Source organism: Pongo pygmaeus, chromosome 12 (genome assembly GCF_028885625.2).
Source record: "Pongo pygmaeus isolate AG05252 chromosome 12, NHGRI_mPonPyg2-v2.0_pri, whole genome shotgun sequence".
Classification (NCBI taxonomy): Eukaryota; Metazoa; Chordata; class Mammalia; order Primates; family Hominidae; genus Pongo; species Pongo pygmaeus.
The window spans coordinates 65,526,929-65,551,885 of NC_072385.2; positions in this window are offsets into that span (position 1 = coordinate 65,526,929).

The window sequence follows — 24,957 nt, forward strand, 5'->3', positions numbered from 1 at the left end:
GTTACGTCTGAGGCCTCTGTTCTGTTCCATTGGTCTATATATCTGTTTTGGTACCAGTACCATGCTGTTTTGGTTATGTAGCCTTGCAGTATAGTTTGAAGTCAGGTAGTGTGATGGCCTTCAGCTTCGTTCTTTTTGCTTAGGATTGTCTTGGCTATGCAGGCTATTTTTGGTTCCATATGAACTTTAAAGTAGTTTTTTCCAGTTCTGTGAAGAAAGTCAGTGGTAGCTTGATGGGGATAGCATTGAATCTATAAATTACTTTGGGCAGTATGGCCATTTTCATGATATTGATTCTTCCTATCCATGAGCATGGAATGTTCTTCCTTTTGTTGTGTCCTCTTTTATTTCGTTAAGCAGTGGTTTGTAGTTCTTCTTGAAGAGGTCCTTCACATCCCTTGTAAGTTGGATTCCTAGGTATTTTATTCTCTTTGTAGTAATTGTGAATGGGAGTTCACTCATGATTTGGCTCTCTGTTTATTATTAGTGTATAAGAATGCTTGTGATTTTTGCACATTGATTTTGTATCCTGAGACTTTGTTGAAGTTACTTATCAGCTTAAGGAGATTTTGGGCTGAGACAATGGGGTTTTCTAAATATACAATCATGTCATCTGCAAACAGAGACAATTTGACTTCCTATTTTCCTAATTGAATACTCTTTATTTCTTTCTCTTGCCTGATTGCTGTGGCCAGAACTTCCAACACTATGTTGAATAGGAGCAGTGAGAGAGGGCATCCTTGTCTTGTGCTGATTTTCAAAGGGAATGCTTCGAGTTGTTGCCCATTCAGTATGATATTGGCTGTGGGTTTGTCATAAATAGCTCTTATTATTTTGAGATACATTCCATCCATACCTAGTTTATTGAGAGTTTTTAGCATGAAGGGCTGTTGAATTTTGTCGAAGGCCTTTTCTGCATCTATTGAGATAATTGTGTGGTTTTTGTCATTGGTTCTATTTATGTGATGGATTACGTTTATTGATTTGTGTATGTTGAACCAGCCTTGCATCCCAGGGATGAAGCTGCGTTGATCGTGGTGGATAAGCTTTTTGATGTGCTGCTGGATTCAGTTTGCCAGTATTTTATTGAGGATTTTTGCACTGATGTTCATCAGGGATATTGGCCTAAAATTCTTTTTTTTTTTTTGTTGCTTCTCCATTAGGCTTTGGTATCAGGATGATGCTAGCCTCTAAAATGAGTTAGGGAGGATTCCCTCTTTTTCTATTGATTGGAATAGTTTCAGAAGGAATGGTACCAACTCCTCTTTGTACCTCTGGTAGAATTTGGCTGTGAATCTGTCTGGTCCTGGAGTTGTTTTTGTTGGTAGGCTATTAATTATTGCCTCAATTTCAGAACCTGTTATTGGTCTATTCAGAGATTCAACTTCTTCCTGGTTTAGTCTTGTGAGGGTGTATGTGTCCAGGAATTTATCCATTTCTTCTAGATTTTCTAGTTTATTTGCATAGAGGTGTTTATAGTATTCTCTGATGGTAGTTTGTATTTCTGTGGGATCGATGGTGATATCCCCTTTGTCATTTTTTATTGCATCTATTTGATTCTTCTCTCTTTTCTTCCTTATTTAATAGACTGTTTGCTAGTGGTCTATTTTGTTGATATTTTCAAAAAACCAGCTCCTGGATTCATTGATTTTTTGAAGGATTTTTTTGTGTCTCCATCTCCTTCAGTTCTGCTCTGATTTTAGTTATTTCTTGCCTTCTCAGCATTCGAATTCTTAGCATTTGGTCAGTCTTACTTCCTTTCTTACCCCCTCCTGCCTCCCACAATAGATTATTTTGAAGTAAAATTAGATATTGTATGATTTTATCTGTAAAAACTTCAGTAGAAATCTTTTTTAAGAATAAGCACAATACAGTGATCACGTTTAAAGAAATGGAGGCTACTTCTCAAAATTATCAAATATATGGAATGTTTTAGAATTTCTCCTCTTGTTTTATTTGTTAAAAAAATGGTTGTACAGTTTTGGTTTTCCTCCTTGATGTGGTTTAATACATTCCGCCACCCTCTTCATTACCTGTAAAGTGGTCATAGATCTAGATGAGACTTGGTGAGATATGACATTTATTTATTTATTTTGCAAGACTGCTTCATAGGTGGTGGTGTAGACATTCTACGGTATCCCAGAGAAGGTACAAAACTTGTGATTCTATTTTTCATGACATTAAGATTTATCAGGCAGTTCCTCATCAACTTTTCACCTGCTGGTTTTTAGCAGGCATTGATGGTAACTGCTCAGATCTATACTTTCATTATAGGTTGCTAAATGTTGATTTTCTAATTCTATCATCTTACTTATTTATTGGGTAGAATTCTTCTCCTAAAGAAGATTTTTCCCTTATCAACTACTGATTCCATGATGTGTAATTCCTGCAGAAAAGCCATGATAAATCCTTGATACTTTTCCCTTATTTGTCAGACTTAGAATAATGAGTTGATTCTCTAGCATCCTCAAAAGACAATACATTGTTTTTTTTTTTTTTTTTTTAAGCATCATTATCAACTCTGGATTTTTCCCTTTTACTGTGCAGCAGAGTTTTGGTAGATATTATTCTCTTCAGTGTTCCAGTTGTCCCATCTTTGGCTAGTGTGAGCCTTTTCAACTTGCCATGTCCTTTTGGTATACCCTCAATGAGCCCAGTTCACTGCTTTGCATTTATGTTCTTTTCTGGTCCACAGAGATTTTTATCTTGTTGTTGAGCTCAACTTTATATGTTTGTTTTTCTGTCTTTAGCTATCATTGCTTCCTTTATGGAACAGAGTGGCAAATCACAGCAACAACTCAGTGCACCATTTTGATTGAAAAGTCTAAAAGAATTTTTGAAATGATCATCTGTGTGCAAGATACCTTAAACAAATAAATAAACATTTCAGTGCATGATGACCTTGGACACAAGTTTTGTGATCATGAGTCACACAGAAGACAAAGGGGTCTAGGTAGGACTAGGATGAAGCCATGGTCTTGAGCACAGTGGCAGAGCAGGAGCAGCCATCAGAATTCCATGTTTGCTGTGTATGTTTCCCCGGATCAGCCATAGAACATGTTTATATTCTCATTCTAGAGTTTGAGTTAGTCACTCTCAACAAGTCATTTTGTCTTTTTAAAGTTTTGGCTTAGAGGACTCTTCTAGAGCATGTTTATCTGTAGATTCTTAGTTGGGGACACCTATGTATCTGGTGTAAGTAACAAGCAAAGCAAAAGCCAGGAAAAAACATCTCCTCAGAACTCTGTCTCAAGAGGCGTATTTTTGTTGACTTGTGCGTTACTTGACGATTACATATCCGATATTTTAAGTTCTCAAGTGGTACTGCAGAAAAAATCCACTCACAGTTTTTTTTAAAGAATCCTTTTATTTAGCTTACATTAACTATTGAATAGTTAATATTTCAAAAGGATGAGTGGTTTTAGTTAAAATGATATATTTTATGCTGAATGAAAGTGTCCAACATATGTTTATGATCTAAAAAGACAAATATGTGTGTGTGTGTGTGTGTGGTGTTTGTAGTATTGTTTTACCCCATCTCTATAAAAAATAAAAAAAATTAGGCAGGCATAGCGGTGCACACCTGTAGTCCTAGTGGCCCAGGAGGCAGAGATGGGAGAATCGCCTGGGCCTAGGAGTTCAAGGTTACAGTGAACTGAAATCACACACCACTGCACCCCAGCCTGAGTGAGAGAGGGAGACCCTGTCTCAAAAAATATATAATAAATAAAGTTTTATATATATATATACACACACACACCCACACACACACACACATATTTTTTAGAGATAAGGTGTGTGTTACCCAGACTGGAATGCAGTGGCGTGAGCCTCCCGAGTAGCTGAGACTATGGATGTGTGCCATCATGCCTAGCTAATTTTTAAATTTTAAATTTTTTGTAGAGATAGGGTCTCCCTATGTTGCCCAGGCTCAAGAGAGCCACAAGCCTTGGCCTCCTAAAGTTCTGGGATTATAGGCTTAAGCCACCACACCCAGCCATAAATAATGTATTATTTTGGTTTTTAGTATAATCATTCTTATTTAACATCACAAAAATCTTCACTCTCCTTCCCAAATGTTTATGATTAATCTTTTAAATTGAAGCTAAGTGGCTGTGGTGTTATGACGTAGATAGATAGATAGATGATAGATAGATAGATAGATAGATAGATAGATAGATAGATAGTTTTCATAGATGAGCCACTGTTCCTGGCTCATGATTCCTGTAGCCCTTGTTACAGTCTTTTATTAGAATGTTGGGTGCATTAGGGCTCAGGAACAGAATCTCTCCGACTTTCTCTTGCACTCCTTTCACCTGCCCCAAGGCAGGACTCTAGTCTTTACCCAACTTTCTGGCCGTGGGTCTTAAGAATGTCTTCAGAGAGGGTCCCATTAATACCCTGGAGGAAGGAATGCTGATGTCATGAAGCTTCCCTCAAACCCCAAGAGGACTGGGTTCAGGAAGCTTCTGTATAGCTGAACACGTGGAGATTTCTGGAGGGTGGCACCCAGGGAGGACATGGAAGCTCCACGCCCCTTGCCCCATACCTCGCCTGACCATCTCTTCATTATTATCCTTTGTAACATTATTTATAACAAAGCAGCAGATGTTAAATAAGTGTTTCCTTGATTTCTGTGAGCAACGCTGGCAAATTAATCAAACCCAAATGGGATCTTGGAAATCCTGACTTGAAGCCAGTTGGTCTGAAGTTCTGATGGTCAGAAGACTTGGACTGGTGTCTGGGGTATATGGGGCAGTCTTGGGGACTGAGCTCCCAGCCTGTGGGATCTGGTGCTATCTCCAGGTAGATGGTGTCAGAACTGAATTGCAGGACACCCAGCTGGTGTCTGCTTGTTGGTGTGTGGGGAAAACTCCTACGTATTTGGTCACAGAAGCCTCCTGTGTTGCTGTTGTGGTGGTGTGAGAGCAGAGGAAAAACATGGGCTGAGAGAGTTTTTCCCTACATAGCAGCAAATAAAGAAATAGACACATTGATAAATATTATTTTCTGAGGTACTTTGGAAATCTGAAAATTTTCTTTAAATTTACTTTAGACGTCTCTTGTGTATCACTCAGTTAAATTCTTTTTAAGTTTAGGATAGCTTAGAACTTTCTTTTGATAGGATAGATGCTAAAATTAATCCTAGACTGATTCTGAATTTTTCTGACTAGAATCATAATTTAAATCTATTCACCTTGTGTTAGTTATTACAATTAAATCTAGTTCAGTTGGTTTTTTAAAAATCTCACTTTTACTTAAGATTTCTATCTCCCTTTCCACCTATAAAATGACTGCACATGTCCCCTTTTATTAAAAATAAAGCAAAAAGCTGGGCGTGGCGGCTCACGCCTGTAATCCCAGCACTTTGAGAGGCCGAGGCAGGTGGATCACCTGGTGTCAGGAGTTTGAGACTAGCCTGGCCAACATGGCAAAATCCTGTCTCCACTAAAAATATAAAAATTAGCCAGGTGTGGTGGAGGGCGCCTGTAATCTCAGCTACTTGGGTGGCTGAGGCAGGAGAATCGCTTGAACCCAGGAAGCGGAGGTTGCAGTGAGCTGAGATTGTGCCATTGCACTCCAGCCTGGGCGACAAGAGCAAAACTCCATCTCTAAATAAATAAAGAAGGCAAAAAAAAAAAAAAAGATAAAAGAAAAAAATCTAAATGAGAAACAACCCAGACCATCGAAGTCAGCATTTCTCAAAAGGCAATTTGGGCACTTTGGGCACTTGTCAAAAGGGCTTGGGCTTCACCTTAGGCCCCACTGGATCAGAATCTGAGGCCCAAGAATCTGCTTTTAAATGGTCTTCTCAGAGCATCCTTGTGCATAGTAAAGTCTGAGAACCACTGATGAAGATGGAAGAAGGAAAGTGGATGCCACCAGGAACCTGAGATAAATCACTTGTTCCAAATAGTATGGCTGTGGGTTTGGGCTGACATTTCCTGGAAGCTAAGAAAAAAAAAAAAAAAGCCAGGCCGGGAGTGGTGGCTCACGCCTGTAATCCCAGCACTTTGGGAGGCTGAGGCAGGTGGATCACAAGGTCAGGAGATCGAGACTATCCTGGCTAACACAGTGAAACCCTGTCTCTACTAAAAATACAAAAAATTAGTCGGGCGTGGTGGCATGTGCCTATAGTCCCAGCTACTCAGGAGGCTGAGGCAGGAGAATCGCTTGAACCCGGGAGGTGGAGGTGGCAGTGAGCAGAGATCGCGCCACTGCACTCCAGCCTGGGTGATAAATCGAGACTCTGTTTCAAAAAAAAAAAAAAAAGAAAAAAAGCAAAAAAAAAAAATCACTTTGGCTTATGTGGTTTTTAGCTTCTGTCCACAGAATTATACAAGTTCATCAGCAGAGTTCATGCTTCTCAGGAGTTAAAGTCATGGTCTTCATACAGGAAACATGGGGAGACTTTGTGGGTAATATTCTAAGCTCTGATTTTGTAAGATTAACATTACAGTTCTTTAAGTGCAGCATCCACTCATGATCTAGAAAGGCTGATTGCATATATTAGGATGAAGTCATTTCCGTAGGTGGTGAACATTGCCCAGATACTTTGCTTTACAGCAGTCTAAATTGTGAAGGGATGGAACTTGGACAATTTGGAAGAATAGTTAGTTGGCACATTCATCAGATTATTTTAAAATATTAATCGAGTATTTTGAGGGAGCATTTGGCAGAATGGAAGTATGGTTTATTCATTACTAAATTCCCCAATAAGTATCAAGTGAGAGCCATATGCTTTGCAATCAGATATGTGGGGGCAGAACCAACATTTGATTGTGAAAGCCTCATCTGGAAGAAGGTCCAAGTCCAGAGGGCAGGCCTGAAAAGCAGGGAGTCTATAGGTGGAGGCTGTAGAGCCAGCCTTCAGGTTTTAAAGAGTTTAGAGTCTTTGGACCAAAACTCTATTTAGCAAAGAGGAAATGACTTTTTCCCCAAAACTTGTAGGATATATGCCAACTACTCTGTGACTACCATAACATTTCTGGAAATGAAAGTCAGGGTGATTCCTGTGAAACATGTGTTCTTAAGAACTATATCTTTTTTATTTTTAAGTTGTGGGGTACATGTGCAGGATGTGGAGGTTTGTTACGTAGGTAAACATGTGTCATGGTGGTTTGCTGCACCTACCAACCCATCACGTAGGTGTTAAGCCCAGCATGCATCAACTATTTTTCCTAACGCTCTCCCTCTCCCCACTCCACTCCTGTAAGAGAAAAGCCCCAGGAGAACTATATCTTAATAAGGTAACACCAAATAACCAAATAAATTGATCTAGAAAGTGGAGTATTTTATGACCATTACCAAACAAAACAAAACAAAACAAAATCCAAAAAATCCCAGAAAACCACACCTAGTTGTAGTTGGTGCTGAATGACTCCTTTGGGCAGTAATAAGCCACTGAGCCCAACTGCTGCTTATGACCTCTTGTAGGCTAAGTAACATCTCTGGGCCAGACTTTCCCTTAGTATATTTTGCAGGTAACAGAAACCCAGTTAAAGTTAAACAACATTAGTGGCATCACATCAACAAGTAGGAATTTGTTATAAAGATTCAGAGAAGAAAAAGAACATGAAAGAAGTTGCATGATGTTTGCAGTTGACAGACTGGTCTCTTTTTGGGCCTCCCCAAAATTGTTTAGAGGCTGTGTGTGTATGTGTGTGTGTGTGTGTGTGTGTGTGCATGTATGTGCATATCTGTCTTGAGAAGTTTGTTTTACAGGAGTGGAGGTTTAGACTATTGGGCATTAAAAATTAATGTGAAAAAAGGTTAAAAATAAAATATTTGATGTCAGGTAAGGACTAAACTTTCTGGTTATGTTGTATGTGAATTCACAAACATCATACTTTGGAAAATGAGGTCTCACTAAATGGACCGGGTAGCTTTGATTGCACCAATGTTGACTGAAATCAGTTAATTTCCCTGTAACAGTCTTGTCTCTGCTTGAATTACTTTGCTGGTGGCTTTTTTTTTTTTTTTGACACTTGCAGTAATGCTTTTTTTATTTTATTTTATTTTATTTAGATGGAGTCTCACTCTGTCACCCAGGCTGGAGTGCAGTGGCGCAATCTTATCTCCTGCTTCAGCCTCCCGAGTATCTGGGACTACACGTGTGCACCACTGCACCCAGCTAATTTTTGTGTTTTTTTAAAGAGATGGGGTTTTACCATGTTGGTCAGGCTGGTCTCGAACTCCTGACCTCATGATCTGCCCACCTTAGCCTCCCAAAGTGCTGGGATTACAGGCGTGAGCCACCATGCCTGGCATAGTAATACTTTTTAATAAGTGTTCAAAATTTTCAAATTTTCTGGAGAGGTGATCTAAAACCAAGCATGAAGGGCCCCTGCCTTTGTTTCCTGTTGCCAGGAGCGTGCATGCAGCCACCAGGAACATGACTGAGAAGACCCTCCCCTATTGCCCCCACACACCATTTGAAGCTTCATGGCACATGAGTGTCAGATCTACAGTGACCGTGCTTCCAACACCACATGGTGGGTAACCTCTATTTCAAGTTGGGTGAAATATGATTCTGAACTTATTTGTTATTAGTTTTGTATTAGGCAGCTTAACTGATATTACAAGCAACATTTCATCCTATCTTTTAATTTTGCTTTTTACATTTCCCTCTGGTATTTTTAGTCATGAATGTTTTATTCTTGACATTAATGTAATAAATGAAATTGTAAATGTTCAAACATGAGAGAAATACAATTTATCAAATGAATGTGCCCCAAAATCCCATTGTAGCAGATGCTGTTGGTACCCCATCTGCAGACACTCACACTTATCAGTTGCATTTACACCAGTCTGACTTTCAACCACCCACACCTGAGATGCTTTGCCTGCAGGCTTTCTTGGAGACCGCCCCCCGCCCCCCGCCTGTGTTTGGGCCAGCTGGAAGTGCTGGGGAATTAATATCCCTTGGGGTCAGCCCTCAGTGAATGACTGATGGGATGTGTGAGTACATACCTCAGCTTCCTTGAGTCTTGTTTGGGATAACTGAAGATAATGTTCTATATTCTCTCCTGGCATTCCCTAGTAGGATAAAGCTTCAGTTGCCTGCAGTATTGACTTGCTTGATAACCTACCCTCTAATGCCTTCCTTTCCTTCCTGGTCTCACTTTTCCACTCTTCCACTGATGTTTCTTTTTTCTTTTTTTTCTTCGGGATATATGTACAGAATGTGCAGGTTTGTTACATAGGTGTACGTGTGCCATGGTGGTTTGCTGCCCCTACTGACCCGTCCTCTAAGTTCCCTCCCCTCTCCCCTAACCCCCCAACAGGCCCTGGTGTGTGTTGCTCCCCTCCCTGTGTCCACGTGTTCTCAATGTTCAGCTCCCACTTCTGAGTGAGAACATGCAGTGTTTGGTTTTCTGTTTCTGTGTTAGTTTGCTAAGGATGATTGCTTCCAGCTTTATGATCTCATTCCTTTTTATGGCTGGTAGTATTCCATGGTGTATATGTGCCACATTTTATTTATCCAGTCTATCATTGATGGGTATTTGGGTTGGTTCCATGACTTTGCTATTGTAAATAGTGCTGCAATAAACATACATGTGCATGTGTCTTCATAATAGAATGATTTATAATCCTTTGGGTAGATACCCAGTAATGGGATTACTGGGTCAAATGGTATTTCTGGTTCTAGATCCTTGAGAAATTGCCATGCTGTCTTCCAAAATGGTTGAACTAATTTACGTTCCTGCCAACAGTGTAAAAGCGTTCCTATTTCTCCACAGCCTTGCCAGCATCTATTGTTTCTTGACTTCTTAATAGTTGCCATTCTGACTGGTGTGAGATGGTACATCACTGCGGTTTTGATTTGCATTTCTCTAATGATCAGTGATGTTGAGCTTGTTTTCATATGTTTGTTGGCCAGGTAAATGTCTTCTTTTGAGAAGTGTCTGCATATGTCTTTTGCTCACTTTTTGATGGGGTTGTTTGTGTTTTTCTTGTAAATTTGTTTAAGTTCCTTGTAAATTCTGGATATTAGACCTTTGTTGGATGGGTAGATTGCAAAAATGTTCTCCTATTCTGTAGGTTGCCTGTTCACTCTGATGATAGTTTCTTTTTCTGTACAAAAGCTTTTTAGTTTAATTAGATCCCATTTGTCAAATTCTGGCTTTTGTAGCAATTGCTTTTGTCGTTTTTGTCATGAAGTCTTTGCCCATGCCTATATCCTGAATGGTATTGCCTAGGTTTTCTTCTAGGGATTTAATGGTTTTGGGATTTACATTTAAGTCTTTAATCCATCTCAAGTTAATTTTTGTATAACGTGTAAGGAAGGGGTCTAGTTTCAGCTTTCTGCATGTGGCTAGCCAGTTATCCCAGCACCATTTATTGAATAGGAGATCCTGTTGCCATCGCTTGTTTTTGTCAGGTTTGTTGATGATCAGGTTGCTGTAGATGTGTGGTGTTATTTCTGAGGTCTCTGTTCTGTTCTATTTGTCTATATGTCTGTTTTGGTACAACTACCATGCTGTTTTGGTTACTGTAGTCTCGTAGTATAGTTTGAAGTCAGGTAGCATGATGCCTCCAGCTTTGTTCTTTTTGCTTAGGATTGTCTTGGCTCTACAGGGTCTTCTTTGATTTCATATAAAATTTAAAGTGTTTTTATTTTTTCTAATTCTGTGAAGAATGTCAATGGTAGTTTGATGGGAATAGCATTGAATCTATATGTTACCTTGGTCAGTGTGGCCATTTTCACGATATTGATTCTTCCTATCCATGAGGATGGAAAGTTTATCCATTTGTTTGTGTCCTCTCTTATTTCCTTGAGCAGTGGTTGGTAGTTCTCCTTGAAGAGGTTCTTGACATCCCTTGTTAGCTGTATTCCTAGGTATTTTATTGCTTTTTGTAGCAATTGTGAATGGGAATTCATTCACGATTTGGCTGTCTGCTTATCTATTGTTGGTATAAAGGAATGCTTGTGATTTTTGCACACTGATTTTGTATCCTGAGATTTTGCTGAAGTTGCTTATCAGTTAAGGAGTCTTTGGGCTAAGATGATGGTGTTTTTTCAAAATATAGAATCATGTCATCTGCAAAGAGAGACAATTTGACCTCCTGTCTTCCTATTTGAATGCCCTTTATTGCTTTCTCTTGCCTGATTGCCCTGGCCAGAACTTCCAACACTATGTTGAATAGGAGTGGTGAAAGAGGGCATCCTTGTCTTGTACTGGTTTTCAAAGGGAATGCTTCAGTTTTTGCCCATTCAATATGATATTGGCTGTGGGTTTGTCATAAATAGCTCTTATTATTTTGAGATATGTTCCATCAATACCTAGTTTATTGAGTTTTTTTTTTAACATGAAGGGCTGTTGAATTTTATCAAAGGCTGTTTCTGCATCTATTGAGATAATCATGTCTTTGGTTCTGTTTATATGATGAATTACATGTATTGGTTTGTGTATATTTAACCAGCTTTGCATCCCAGGAAAGAAGCCGACTTCATCATGGTGGGTAAGTTTTTTGATGTGCTGCTGGGTTCAATTTGCCAGTGTTTCATTGAGGATTTTAACATCGATGTTCATCAGGGATATAGGCCAGAAGTTTCCTTTTTTTGTTGTGTCTCTGCCCAGTTTTGGTGTCAGGATGATGCTGGCTTCATAAAATGAGTTAGGGAGGAGTCCCTCCTTTTCAATTGTTTGGAATAGTTTTGGAAGGAATGGTACCAGCTCCTCCTTGTACCTCTGGTAGAATTTGGCTGTGAATCTATCTGGTCCTGGGCTTTTTTTGGTTGGTAGGCTATTAATTACTGCCTCAATTTCAGAACTCATTATTGGTTTATTCAGGGATTTGACTTCTTCCTGGTTTAGTCTTGGGAGGGTGTATGTGTCCAGGAATTTATCCATTTCTTCTAGATTTTCTAGTTTATTTGCATAGAGGTGTTTATAGTATTCTCTGATGGTAGTTTGTATTTCTGTGGGGTCAGTGGTGATATCCTTTTTATCATCTTTTATTGTGTCTATTTGATTCTTCTCTCTTTTCTTCTTATTAATCTAGCTAGTGGTCCATCTATTTTGTTAATCTTTTAAAAAAATCAGCTCCTGGATTCATTGATTTTTTTTGGAGAGTTTTTTTCTTGTCTCTATCTCTTTTGATTCTGCTCTGATCTTAGTTATTTCTTGTCCTCTGCTAGCTTTTGGATTAGTTTGCTCTCGCCTTTCTAGCTCTTTTAATTGTGATGTTAGGGTGTTGGCTTGAGATCTTTTTAGCTTTTTGATGTGGGCATTTAGTGGTATAAGTTCCCCTCTTACACCACTAAAGCAGTACTTTAGCTGTGTCCCAGAGATTCTGATATGTTGACTCTTTGTTCTTTGTTCTTTTTTTTTTTTTTTTTTTTTTTAGACAGAGTCTCACTCTATTGCCAGGCTGGAGTGCAGTGGCATGATCTTGGCTCACTGCAATCTCTGCCTCCCAGGTCCAAGTGATTCCCCTGCCTCAGCCTCTCGAGTAGCTGGGACTACAGGCAGGCACCACCATGCCTGGCTAATTTTTTTTGTATTTTAGTAGAGATGGGGTTTCACCATGTTGACCAGGATGGTCTCGATTCCCTGACCCCGTAATCTGCCGGCCTTGGCCCCCCAAAGTGCTGGGATTACAGGCGTGAGCCACTGTGCCCCATGACTCTTTGTTCTTATTGGTTTCAAATAACTTGATTCTGCCTTAATTTCATTATTTCCCCAGGAATCATTCAGGAGCAGGTTGTTCAATTTCCATGTAATTGTGTGGTTTTGAGTGAGTTTCTTAATCCTGAGTTCTAATTTGATTGCATTGTGGTCTGAGAGACTGTTTGTTATTATTTCATTTCTTTTGCATTTGCTGAGGAGTGTTTACTTCCAATTATGTGGTCAATTTTAGAATAAGTGCCATGTGGCACTGAGAGGAATGTATATTCTGTTGATTTAGGGTGGAGAGTTCCATAGATGTCTATTAGGTCCACTTGATCCAGAGCTGAGTTCAAGTCCTGAATATCTGTTAATTTTCTGTCTTACTGATCTGTCAGTTGATTGACAGTGGCATTTTAAAGTCTCCCACTATTATCGTGTGGGAGTCTAAGTCTCTTTGTAGGTCTCTAAGAACTTGTTTTATGAATCTGGGTGCTCCTATATTGGGTGCATACATATTTAGAATAGTTAGCTCTTTTTGTTGAATTGTTCTCTTTATGATTATGTAATCCCTTTCTTTGTGGTTTTTTTTGGTCTTTGTTGGTTTAAAGTCTGTTTTGTCAGAGACTAGGATTGTAACCCCTGCTTTTTTTTTGCTTTCTGTTTGCTTGGTAAATTTTCCTCCCTTCCTTTATTTTGAACCTATGTATGTCTTTGCACATGAGATCGGTCTCCTGAATACAGCATACCCATGGGTCTTGACTGTTTATCCGATTTGCCAGTCTGTGTCTTTTAAATGGGGGCATTTAGCCCATTTACATTTAAAGTTAGTATTGTTATGTATAAATTTTTGTCCTGTCATCACAATGCTAGTTGGTTATTTTGCACACTAGTTGATGCAGTTTCTTTATAGTGTCATTGGTCTTTACATTTTGGTGTGTTTTGCAGTGACTGGTGCTGGTTTTTCCTTTCCATGTTTCTTTCAGGAGCTCTTGCAAGGCAAGCCTGGTGGTAATAAAATCCCTCAGCATTTGCTTGTCTGGAAAGGATTTTATTTCTCCTTTGCCTATGAAGCTTAGTTTGGCTGGATATGAATTCTAGTTTGAAAATTCTTTTCTTTAAGAATGTTGAATATTGGCACCCAATCTCTTCTGGCTTATAGAGTTTCTGCTGAGAGGTCTGCTGTTAGTCTGATGGGCTTCCCTTTGCAGGTGACCTGGCCTTTCTCTCTGGCTACCCTTAACTTTGTCCTTCATTTTGACCTTGGAGAATCTGATGATTATGTGTTTTTGGGTTGATCTTCTCATGGAGTATCCTAGCGGTGTTCTGTGTATTTCCTGAATTTACATGTTGGCCCGTCTTGCTAGGTTGGGGAAGTTCTCCTGGATAATATCCTGAAGTGTGTTTTCCAGCTTGTTTCCATTCTTCCTGTCTCCTTAAGGTACTCCAATCAATCATAGGCTTGGTTTTTTATGAAGTCCCATATTTCTTGGAGTCTTTATTCATTCCTTTTCATTCTTTTTTCTCTAGTCTTGTCTTCATGCCTTATTTCAGCAAGGTGGTCTTCAAACTCTGATATCCCTTCTTCAGCTTGGTTGATTCAGCTACTGATACTTGTGTATGCTTCATGAAGTTCTCCTGCTGTGTTTTTCAGCTCCATCAGGTCATTTATTTTCCTCTCTAAACTGGCTATTCTAGTTAGCAGCTCCTCTAACCTTTAATCAAGATTCTTAGCTTGTTTGCACTGGGTTAGAACATGCTCTTTTAGCTCAGTGTAGTTTTTTTTTTTTTTTTTTTTTTACCCATCTTCTGAAGCCTACTCCCATCAGTTCATCCATCTCATCCTCTGTCCAGTTCTGCGGCCTTGCTGGAGAAACACTGTGATCATTTGGAGGAGAAAAGGCACTCCGGTCTTTTGGGTTTTCAGCATTTTTTCATTGATTCTTTCTCATCTTTGTGAGTTTGTCTAGTTTTGATATTTCAGACTGCTGACCCTTGGATGAGGTTTTTGTGGGGGCTTTTTTTGTTGTTGTTGATGCTGTTGTTGTTGCTTTCTGTTTGTTTGTTTTTCTTTCAATGGTTTGTTTCTTTCTTTCAAAGCCCTCTTCTGTAGGGCTGCTGTGGTTTGCTGGGGGTTTGCTTCAGGCCCTATTCATCTGGTTCACTCCTGCACCTGGAGATGTCACACAAGGAGGCTGGAGAACAGCAATAATGGGTGCTTGCTCCTTCTTCTGGGACCTCTGACCTCAAGGGGCACCATACTGATGCCAGTAGGATTGCTCCTGTATAGGTTGTCTGACAATCCCTGTTGGAGGGCCCCACCTACTTGGGTGGGATGGGGAACAAGACCTATTTAACGAAGTACTTTGATTGTCCATTGGTGGAGGGGGTGTGCCTTGCTGGGGGAAACTCACTCATCTGGGCTGCTGGATTCCTCAGAACTACCAAGAGAAAGGCTAAGTCTGCTGGTCTACAGAGACTGTAGCCACTCTTCCCCCTAGGGTCTCAAGCCCAGGGAGATCTGTGTTCTGTCCCTGAACCTCTGGCTGCAGTTATTGGAGTTCCTGCAAGGAAGCCCTACCCAGTGAGGAAGGATGAGTCAGGGTCAGGCCTGAAGAGGTGCTCTGGCCACAGTCTGCCACAGCCGGTGTGTTGGGCTGTGGGGGACATGTCTTAGGACTAAGCCGTATAGCTTCCCTGGCTCCAGCAGGGGAAAAGTGTGGCCTGGAGCTATAAAAATGGGTGCTGTCCTTCCCTTGCCCAGGAAGCTTAGCGTGTTAGGCAGTTGTGAGTCCCAATGCTGGCTGCTGCCCCTCCTGCAAGGAGCTCAAATGGCTTAGAGAGCAGGCAGCCACAGCTGTGGTGCTGGTCGCCCCTCTCCCCAGGAGCTTGGTAGGCTTAAGCAGATTCCAGCTGAAAGGCTGTTGAGAATCTTTGCAGCTCTGGGGTTGGGACACTAGGTCCCAGTGGCATCGGTTCACGAGTAGGATCTTCCAATCCATGGGTTTTATGAAACTATTTGACTGTCATAGGAAGTGAGCTACTGCATCCTCTGCTTTACTGTTTATGTTAGTGGTTCTCAAAGCGTAGTTCCAAAACCACGCTGGCAACACCATCCCCTGGAAACTTGTTAGAAATGCAAATTCTCGGGCCCCAGCCCAGACCTACTGAATCAGAAACTCTGGAGATAGGGCCCAGCAACCCGGGGTGTAACAAACCCTTCAGGTGATTCTGGTTTACGTTCAAGTTTGAGAAACCACTGGTCCGTGTTCTGGTGGAAAAGACAAAGTGAGAATACCTCCATCTCCAATCACAGGCTCCTGGTTGCCAAGGGGGCCCTGATACTAGTTCCTAAAGGAAGACTGCTCCTTTCTGTAACTCAGACCTCTCAGTAGCACCTGGGACGTAGATACTGGGAGGGAGCGTTCTGGGGATCAGGGAGCAAGGACTGGCTACCTTCAAGTAAAAGGCAACAAACTCTTTTGTTGGAAATATCATTGAAACCACTTGCTCAAACATGGCTCCAATAGGGTGAACAGTGATACTGACCTATAGACATGCTTCCTCTGCCCACTCCCTAAAACAAACTAGAACAAGAAAAACAGCTATCTTTAATGTGTTCCAAGGATAGGCCAGGCACTGTGCTACATAAGCTCTCTCTAAGCCCCAGTATAATGGTATTTGGAGGTGGGGTCTTTGGGAAGTGAATGGGTTTAGATGGGGTCATAAGGGTGGCACCCCATGATAGGAATGATGATTTTATAAGAAGTGGCAGAGACGAGAGCTGTGTGCCATGTGAGGATACAGTCAGAGAAGGCAGCCATCCATAAGCCAGTAAGAGGGCCCTCACCAGAACCCACATTGCTGGGAACTGACCTCAGACTTCCAGCCTCCAGAACTGTGAGAAATAAGTTTCTGTTGCCTAAGCCTCCCAGTCTATTGTATTTGTTACAGAAGCCTGAGCTGACTAATACAGTACAATTATTATCCCATTTTATCAGTGAGAAAATAGGTTCAAAAAGACCAATGAGAAAATAGATTCAAAAAGACCAAGAGCCAACTGTGTGAAGAGACCAAGGAACTTGTCCTGCTTCACCAAACTAGTGAGCATCAGAGTAGATTTGGTTATGGCCTGGGTGCCTTGTCAACATGAAGGCCCTAGATTTCCTGGTTGGCTGAGGGCTTAAATTTTCCCCTTTATTTGGAACCTTAGTAGCGTGGACCTCTTACTCAAGGGACTTGGCCTTTGAGCCTTCCTCAATGATCCAGTCTTCAAATTTTCTGAATGTCACCTCCTGACTTCACAAAGTCCAATTCTAAAGGAGTCATATTATCCTGCTCAGTTCAGAGTACTCTGAAGCTCTTGCACAGCTCTCAGTTTCCTCCTTCTCTTGTGAGAGCTTGTGCCAGCCCCATGAACCCACCCTTTCTTCAGGAATTCCTCAGGCACCACATCACAGACACTCTGCTCTAGAGAGGTAGCTCTCCCTCACCTTTCAAGACTGTTCTGTCTCATCTTCAGGCTGCTTTTATTCCCTCTAATCAGATGGAAGCCACCTAGTCTGTCCCTTAAATGCTGATTGCCATTGCTTTGCATGTGTGAATTTTGCTTACCCTGTGCTGTGGTGAACCCCTATTCACCCCAGTAGGGAAGGCGCCAAGTTAAAGAGGTTGAAGAAGAGACCCTAAGCCAGCAAACGAGATGTGGACTTTTATTAGGGCCTTACAAACAGGAGAGAGAGTTCAGCGGCAGTAGGCTAGGCATGAGAACCACAACCACCTGCAAACAGCATGCAGTCTATATAGCATTTTCACTTAAAACCCTCCTCCTAACGACCTCCACCTGGCAACCTTCATTTAACCCAAATCTCAGGGCCTCAATCCCCTGAATGGTCCATCTTCCACGGGAGAGACCAGGGGCTCAGATCTTTATCATACATAAGGAACGAATCTCCCACTTGGCTACTCCTGGATCCCCTAGCTCAGAACACACATTCAGGTGCATCTGCCATACAGGGTCATTCTTAGGATATGCTTAAATTATTGCTCTCAGGTGTGTTTACCCTATGCCCTGCTTCTCTGATGAGCTTAGCTCCTTTAAAAGCAAAAGAAACACTGGAACCTCTGTGTGTTGCTACTTGGTGAGTCTAAAGCAGAATCCTGAAGAGACAGGCCCAATTGGACAGCTTTGTCAACTGAGGAAAACTGGATGTGTGTATGTGTGTTGGGGGGCAGTTGGTGATGTTTGCTATAAAATAGCAGAGAGTGCTGCTATTTTGGATATATCTGTGTTTGCATTGACATTTCATGTTTGTAAAACCTCACAGCTTGATGTGTTAATCCAGTAAAATCATCAACGGAATAAAATGAAAACACCCAGAAGATTGGCAGACAGGAGAGCCAACTGTGTGAAAGGTACCAGAAAATTCTACTTGTTTCCCAGAGCATTGCTAGAAGGAAAAATACAGGCAAGGACAGAAAGTCCTGCAGAATGGGGCTGTGGTGGCCACTCTGAGTTTGCTTGGGGTCTCTAATGATAGGCTTTTATCTTATTATAGCTGATTGACAGAGAACTTATTCACAAATTAAGAAGTGCTCATTCCTTGAAATATTTTGGACCTTACACCAACTTTTTCTAGTGGGTTTTTAAAAAGACTCTATTATGTCAGGTTTGCTTGGAACCCAGGAGATGAGCTGGCACTCTTCAACATTAATACAACATCATTTGTCACAGGATTTGCAGGTGTGACTCAGTTCCTGAATTAAAATATACAACAAAAGCTCAGGGCTGAGGAGCCAGCCCTTCATGAAGCCTGATGAGTCTTCTGTAACTGGCATGCCCTGAGCAGTCTGGAGTCTCTGGGTGCTACTAGGTCTGAAATGTTTTGTTTGTTTGAGGATCTGACCTGTTAGCCTCACCCCCATGTAGGCTGCTCTCACCACTGGGCAGAAGAAGCTTTCCTGGAGCTAGTTGGAGGTTATCCTACAGATATACTTTGGCATCTCCTGACTTTTGTCGTCAAGAGGGGGAGATTTTTGTTGATTTCACTTATTTGTTCATTTGGATGAACTCACAGTAGCCACGGTAGTCAAAGCTTGGTCCTTTTTGCAGACGAAGTGTATTCCAGAGGTGTCTGGGCATGTGAAGGCAGAGTCCTGAATATTTGGGATCTTACTTTGCCACACCATCAGTTGGCTATGGAATTTGTCCCATGGAGAGCCAGAGAAGGCTGATGCCCTTCAGGTGAAGGGCTCCCACCCCAATATACCTCCCATGACCTTTCTATATGTCTGAATTCCTGTGTAAAGATGACAAAGTGTTCAGACTTCAGGTAGAACAGGGTTTTTCAATATTTAAGTCACATGACCCCTTTACACTTACAAATTGTTGAAGATTCCAAAATGCTTTTAAGTTGGCTATATCTATTGATACTTAGCATATAAGATAGGGGTCAGCAAACTATGACCCATGGGCCAAATCTGGCTCACCACCTGTTTTTGTAAATAAAGTTTTATTGGCACACAGCCAACCCCATTCATTTACATATTGTCTGTGGCTGCTTTCACAGTACAATGGCAGAGTTGAGTAGTTGTAGCAGAGTCTGTGAGGCCTGTGAAGCCTAAAATATTACCTGTCCTTTGCAGAATAGTTTGCCAATTCGTGATATAAAAATTAAAAAATATATTTAAGATATGTATTAATTCATTAAAAATATCAATAATAAAATCATGACAAGATAATGGAATACTTTTTTCAGTTGGAAATATGTCTGTATTTGCTAAAATAAAACAACAAAACTTTGTAAGACTCACAGTGACATTAGTTTACACTTTTGTAAATTTCTTTGATGTGCAGCTTGAAAGAAGCAGCTGAATTCTCATATCTGTTTCTGCATCCAACCTGTTGTGGTATGCTGCTTTGGTTTAAGTAAATGAAGAAAATCTAACCCCTTACAGGTATATAGTCAGGAAAAGGAGGAGTATTTTAATAGTCTTTTCAGATATTTGTAGATATTCTGCTTTGACATTACCACAAGCCTTGACACGTGGTGATTTCTAGGAGGATGCATGTAAAATCTGGAACCGAACCATAGCAATGGCAATTTATATTCTGTTACATTAAAATGCACTGGTCTAATTTGCACTCTGAATGAATCTTATGCCCATGTAATATTTTATAACATCACACATTATTTTGAAAATAATAGTTCGCTGAGTTACGCAGACCTTCCAAATGTTGACACATTTCATTTTGTATCATATCAAAACATCACATTTGTTAATATCACCATAGAGCTCATTGTCTTTAAGCTGTCGAACACTTGGTGGAGCATGTAAGTTTTCCAAAATTCTAATTTTTCCTTGAAACCTCAAATTTTATAATTGGCGTCAAATTCTGTCAGTTGTTTTCCTTGTACAGATAGGCTCATTTCTTTTATTTTTGAGTCAATATCTGCCAAATACCCAAGTTTGAATAACTATGGTCTGTCTGTCAGCCATGTAAAATGTTGTCCCATTAAAAAAGAAGCTCATTCAGCTCGCAGCTCAAACTATATTGCACCAGAGGATTTCCTGGAGACCACTAGCATGCTTCAGTATGCAGCAGAAGTGCTTATATGTACTTCTGATTTAGTCACCCAACATATTAAAAATATGTATACTCAAAGATAGCCGCTTAACGAAATTTATAGCTTTTACTGCCTCCTCAATGCCATTCTTAAGTAAAACTGGCTTTTTCTTCTTGGAAGCATGTGGTGGTAAAGAACAGAATGATCACTAGCGCAGCTTGCCTCAGCCTTGATACTGCTAAGGCACCAGCAGTTTTACTCCCCATACTTCTACAGCGTCAGTGAATTTCAACACAGTAAAGAAGACAAATAATGTCTCACTATTATTATGAAAATAGTTGGAGCCTTGTGGATACCTGAAAGTGGGTCTGTGGACCACACTTTGAGAACTGCTGAGGTAGAGAAAAGGAAGGGAACAAACTAAATCAAATGCCATTGGTTCAAGAAAAGGCTGCTGGGTAAGGAGCCCCATGACTAAGTCATATTGGGCAATGCAATATACGTATAGGTATTATATTGTTGGAACTTCCCAGCAATCATTAGGTTTGAAAGGCTCTGAGAAGTCCCCTAGAAAATAAACTTCTTTAACTTTGGATTTCCCAAACCTATTTGAGCAAAACATCCCTTTGTCAATATATGCGAATACTCTCTGGGAAACCATGATCCTTAAGGTATCAGCATGACTCTTGGGATCTGCTGAAAGCAGGCTTGATGGGCTGGGAAGTGGTGTGGCAAAGGGGGCTGGGGAACATCCGGAAACTGGAAGCCTCAGAGACTGACTCCTGGCCACTCAGAGTGATCTCTGAGGCCACTCCTGAGTTGTCTGCTCATTCCTTTCTGGGCGATATCCCTGACAACAAGGCCAGTGACTGGGCCACAGGAGAGAATGCCCATATCACTAATCCTCCTGCCTCATTCCTGGGAGCTACTTCTTGTAGAGAATGAATGCCAGCAGATCTGTAAAACTGCATTTTTCACATAGCCCACTTCTTGTAGAGAATTCCAGCAGATGTACAAATCTGCATTTTTCACATTGCCAAGTGGATTTTGAAGAACAGAACTAGGCAGAAAAGGCACCAAAACCTGCCCTGGATGGGCTGTGCGTGCCACGTGCTGCACATGGCTTTTCTTCCAGACCCTGTGTTTATTGGTCTGGAACCATTCTGGGGCACATCCCTCCTTTAGATTCTAACAGGCTGGCCGTGGGAACCCACAGCACTCTCATTATCACTCTCTGAGATGAGGCAGGCCCTGGGGATCATTCTCATGAGGATTTACTTTATATTGCCCATTCTTGGATAAGAAAACTCCCTTTCTGGAGGAAAAATATGGAGTGGGATGGTCTTGCCCTCAGTGAAGTTAAATTTTTGAAGCTTTTCTTACCTGTCTCACTTCACCCGCATCTGATTAATACCTCCCATCCCACACACTCTGAACTCCCAGAGGAATCTTCCTAAGGCACAGGAAGCAGGAAAAGAGTCAGGCTACTACTCAAGACCAGGTGTATTAGTCTGTTCTTGTGCTGCTAATAAAGACATGCCTGAGACTGGGTAATGTATTTAAAAAAAGAGATTTAATGGACTTACAGTTCCACATGGCTGGGGAGGCCTCACAATTATGGTGGAAGGCAAAGGAGGAGCAAAGGCACATCTTACATGGCAGCAGGCAAGAGAGCGTGTGCAGGGGAACTGTGCTTTCTAAAACCATAATTTTTCACAAGATTTATTCACTACCATGAGAACAGCATGGGAAAAACCCACCCCCATGATTCAATTATCTCCCACTGGGTCCCTTCCATAACACATGGGGATTATGGGAACTACAATTCAAGATGAGATTTGGGTGGGGATACAGCCAAACCATATTACCAGGTGAGAGGAAATAAGGGCCTCAGAGAGGCAATGGGTGAGCTGGTCATGGGACTGTAAATTCCACCCTTGATCCAGCTGTAAATGAGTGGGGGCTTAGCCTAGATTAGTTGGTGGGGTAGATGGGAGGGGAGATGGTGCCCCAGGGCTCTGACCTTTTACCCTTCTCAGTTGGAGTACCCCTGCTTCTACCTGTTCTATAATCTGAATTTTGGCATAAGACTTCATTTGAACCAAAGATTCTACTGCTTAAAAAGATGTGCTGAAAATCACCAGACAACAGACACCTTCTAAGTTTCCTTCCATCTCTAAATTTATTCCACATGCCTGAATAGTCTCAACTTCCTAATGCTTTCTGGGTATTTTCATGTGTTTCTTCTGCATTTAGCCTTTTGTCCATACTCAGTGACAAACTTTAGAAGGCAGGGAGTTTCTGTATACTTTGATGTTCATAAAAATATCCAGCATGGGTGCTGTGCACACAAGGCCTGTGATAACTAGTGATGAAGTGTTACTGCAGCTGTCTGAGAAGGGCTTCTGAGGCTTGGCGGTTTAGTTATCTCTGAAAACTGGCCAGCAAGAGGATAAAGGGCACAAGGAAAATGGCAGTGAACTAGGCAGGAGACCTGTGTGCTACATCCTGCTCATCACTCACTCACCATATGCTCACATAGGCTTAGATACAGCCTGTCCTTGGTTTGATTTCCAGTGAAATGAAGGACTTGTTTGAAAGCCATGCTTTCAAAATGTGGGTCATGGAGAATAGTGGGGTTATTGTAGTGTGGTCCAAGCTGTCTGTCCAGCTGGCTGCAGGCTGAGCACACAATGTCTTGCACATACGTAATTATTTTTCAAATGTATTTAGGAGTGACTGTGACTGATAAAATTCAGGTTTATTTTAAAGTGTTACTGGGGCTGGGTGTGGTGGCTCATGACTGTAATCCCAGCACTTTTGGAGGCCAAGGCAGGCAGATCACTTGAGACCAGGAGTTTGAGACCAGCCTGGCCACCATGGTGAAATGCTGTCTCTACTAAAAATACAAAGATTAGCTGGGCATGGTGGTGCACACCTGTAATCCCAGCTACTCAGGAGGCGGAGGCAGGAGAATCACTTGAATTCGGGAGGCAGAGGTTGCAGTGAGCTGAGATCACGCCTCTGCACTCCAGCCTGCGCAACAGAGCGAGACTCCATCTCAAAAAAATATAAGTGTTTTTGGATTCATAGTGGCTACTAAAAACATACATAATGAAGACTAACATTTATTAAGTGCTTACCAGGTGTGAATTAGAGTAAAGTGCCTGTCTCAGGTTGGATTTCCAGACACTGAGAAGACGATTTGTATGCAATGGATTTATGTAAGATTTTGCCCAGAGAATGGGAAGAGGAAGGATGGAGTGGAAGAAGTCAAACAAGGGTGTTATTGCAGGTGAGTCCCAGTCTTAGCTCAGTTGAATGGGGTGCTCTGCAGTGTTAAGTACATCACAGGGTTAGTCCTCACTCATGGCAAAGGAACTGGGCCTTTCATATTTCTGCCTTAGTCAGTTGCTGGCTAAGGGCTGTCCAATGGGCTGATGGTGGTGTTGGGGGACATAAACTTTTAGGTATTTCTGGCTTTTTGTGCCTCAACACAAAGCAGCTTCAGTAGCTATCAAACAGTTCTGTGATGAGAGTTACAGGATGTTAGAAGAAGATGAAAAACACCCCCTACCCCTTCTACTCCATACATAGTAGCCAGGGAATGGGTACATAGAAACCATAAAAATGCTCCGAGGGGGTCTGGTGGGGTGCTGACAGTACCTGTGACAGTGCCTTAGCTCATTCAATCCTGATAACAACCTTAGGAGGTATAAATTATCTCCATTTTACAGAAGGGGAAACTGAGGCACAGAGAGGTTAACAAACTTGCCCATGGTCACACAGCTGGTAGATGGCAGACCCAAGATTCAAAGCAAGAAGCCCATGCTTTTACCTCTATACTGCGTATTGCCCACTGCTTCTCAAAATACAATCATTATCATGTGTGCAATCAAGAATATTCTGGGAATGAGTGGGCAAGCCTGGAGGTCCTGTGTGGTGGTCTCGCATTCAATGAAATTGTAATCACTTACCAGGGTTGTGCTCCGATTTCAAAGCAATTTCAAGGGCAATTTGGGTTTCAATTTTTTTTTCTGTTTTTACAATTATTCTGACTTAGGCAATTTTAATCAAAATCAAAAGATCCAAAGAAAACAATGGCCAAAGGTGAAAGACATATGAAGAACTACATGAGACTTCAGTTGGAAAAATAATTGAGAGATGGTTATTTGGGTGGGAAACAATGTAATTTGAATTTCTAATTCAGAAAAACTACTTAATTGGCAACATATGCTTCCCAATTGCAACAGGAAGACAGGAGGGTGGCTTTCAAGTGGGGAGCACATGGGTGTGGTGCAAAAGGGCAGATTCCTAAACACGGCAGAGGGCTTCCTTCTGTTCAGTGTTAAATTCCTGTCATTAATTCTCTCATCCCCTCTGTAATCCTGTGTTCTGAGAACAGTGGCACAAAGCTCCCATCATGGATGGCTTTGAGAATCCCATGAACCGAGAGAGTCTTCTACAGCTATACCATGTTTAATACAGTAAATGTGTGGGGGTGGGAGGAGTCGTGGCCTCGACTCACAGTGCTTCTCAATCAAGGACAGTATTCTTCCCCTCTCCAAAGGTTTTTGAAAGTGCCAGGGGAATCTTGTGTTGTCACCACAAATAGGTTGTCATAAGGTAAGTGTCTAGGGCTAGTGGAGTTTCGTTCTTGGAGGACCAGTGATGCTAAATATCTTGTAATTCATGGGACACTTCTGGCTGAGGAAGAAGTCTTAGTACTGATAACACTGACACTGAGAAACTCTGGGAGGGGAAGTGATTAGAGA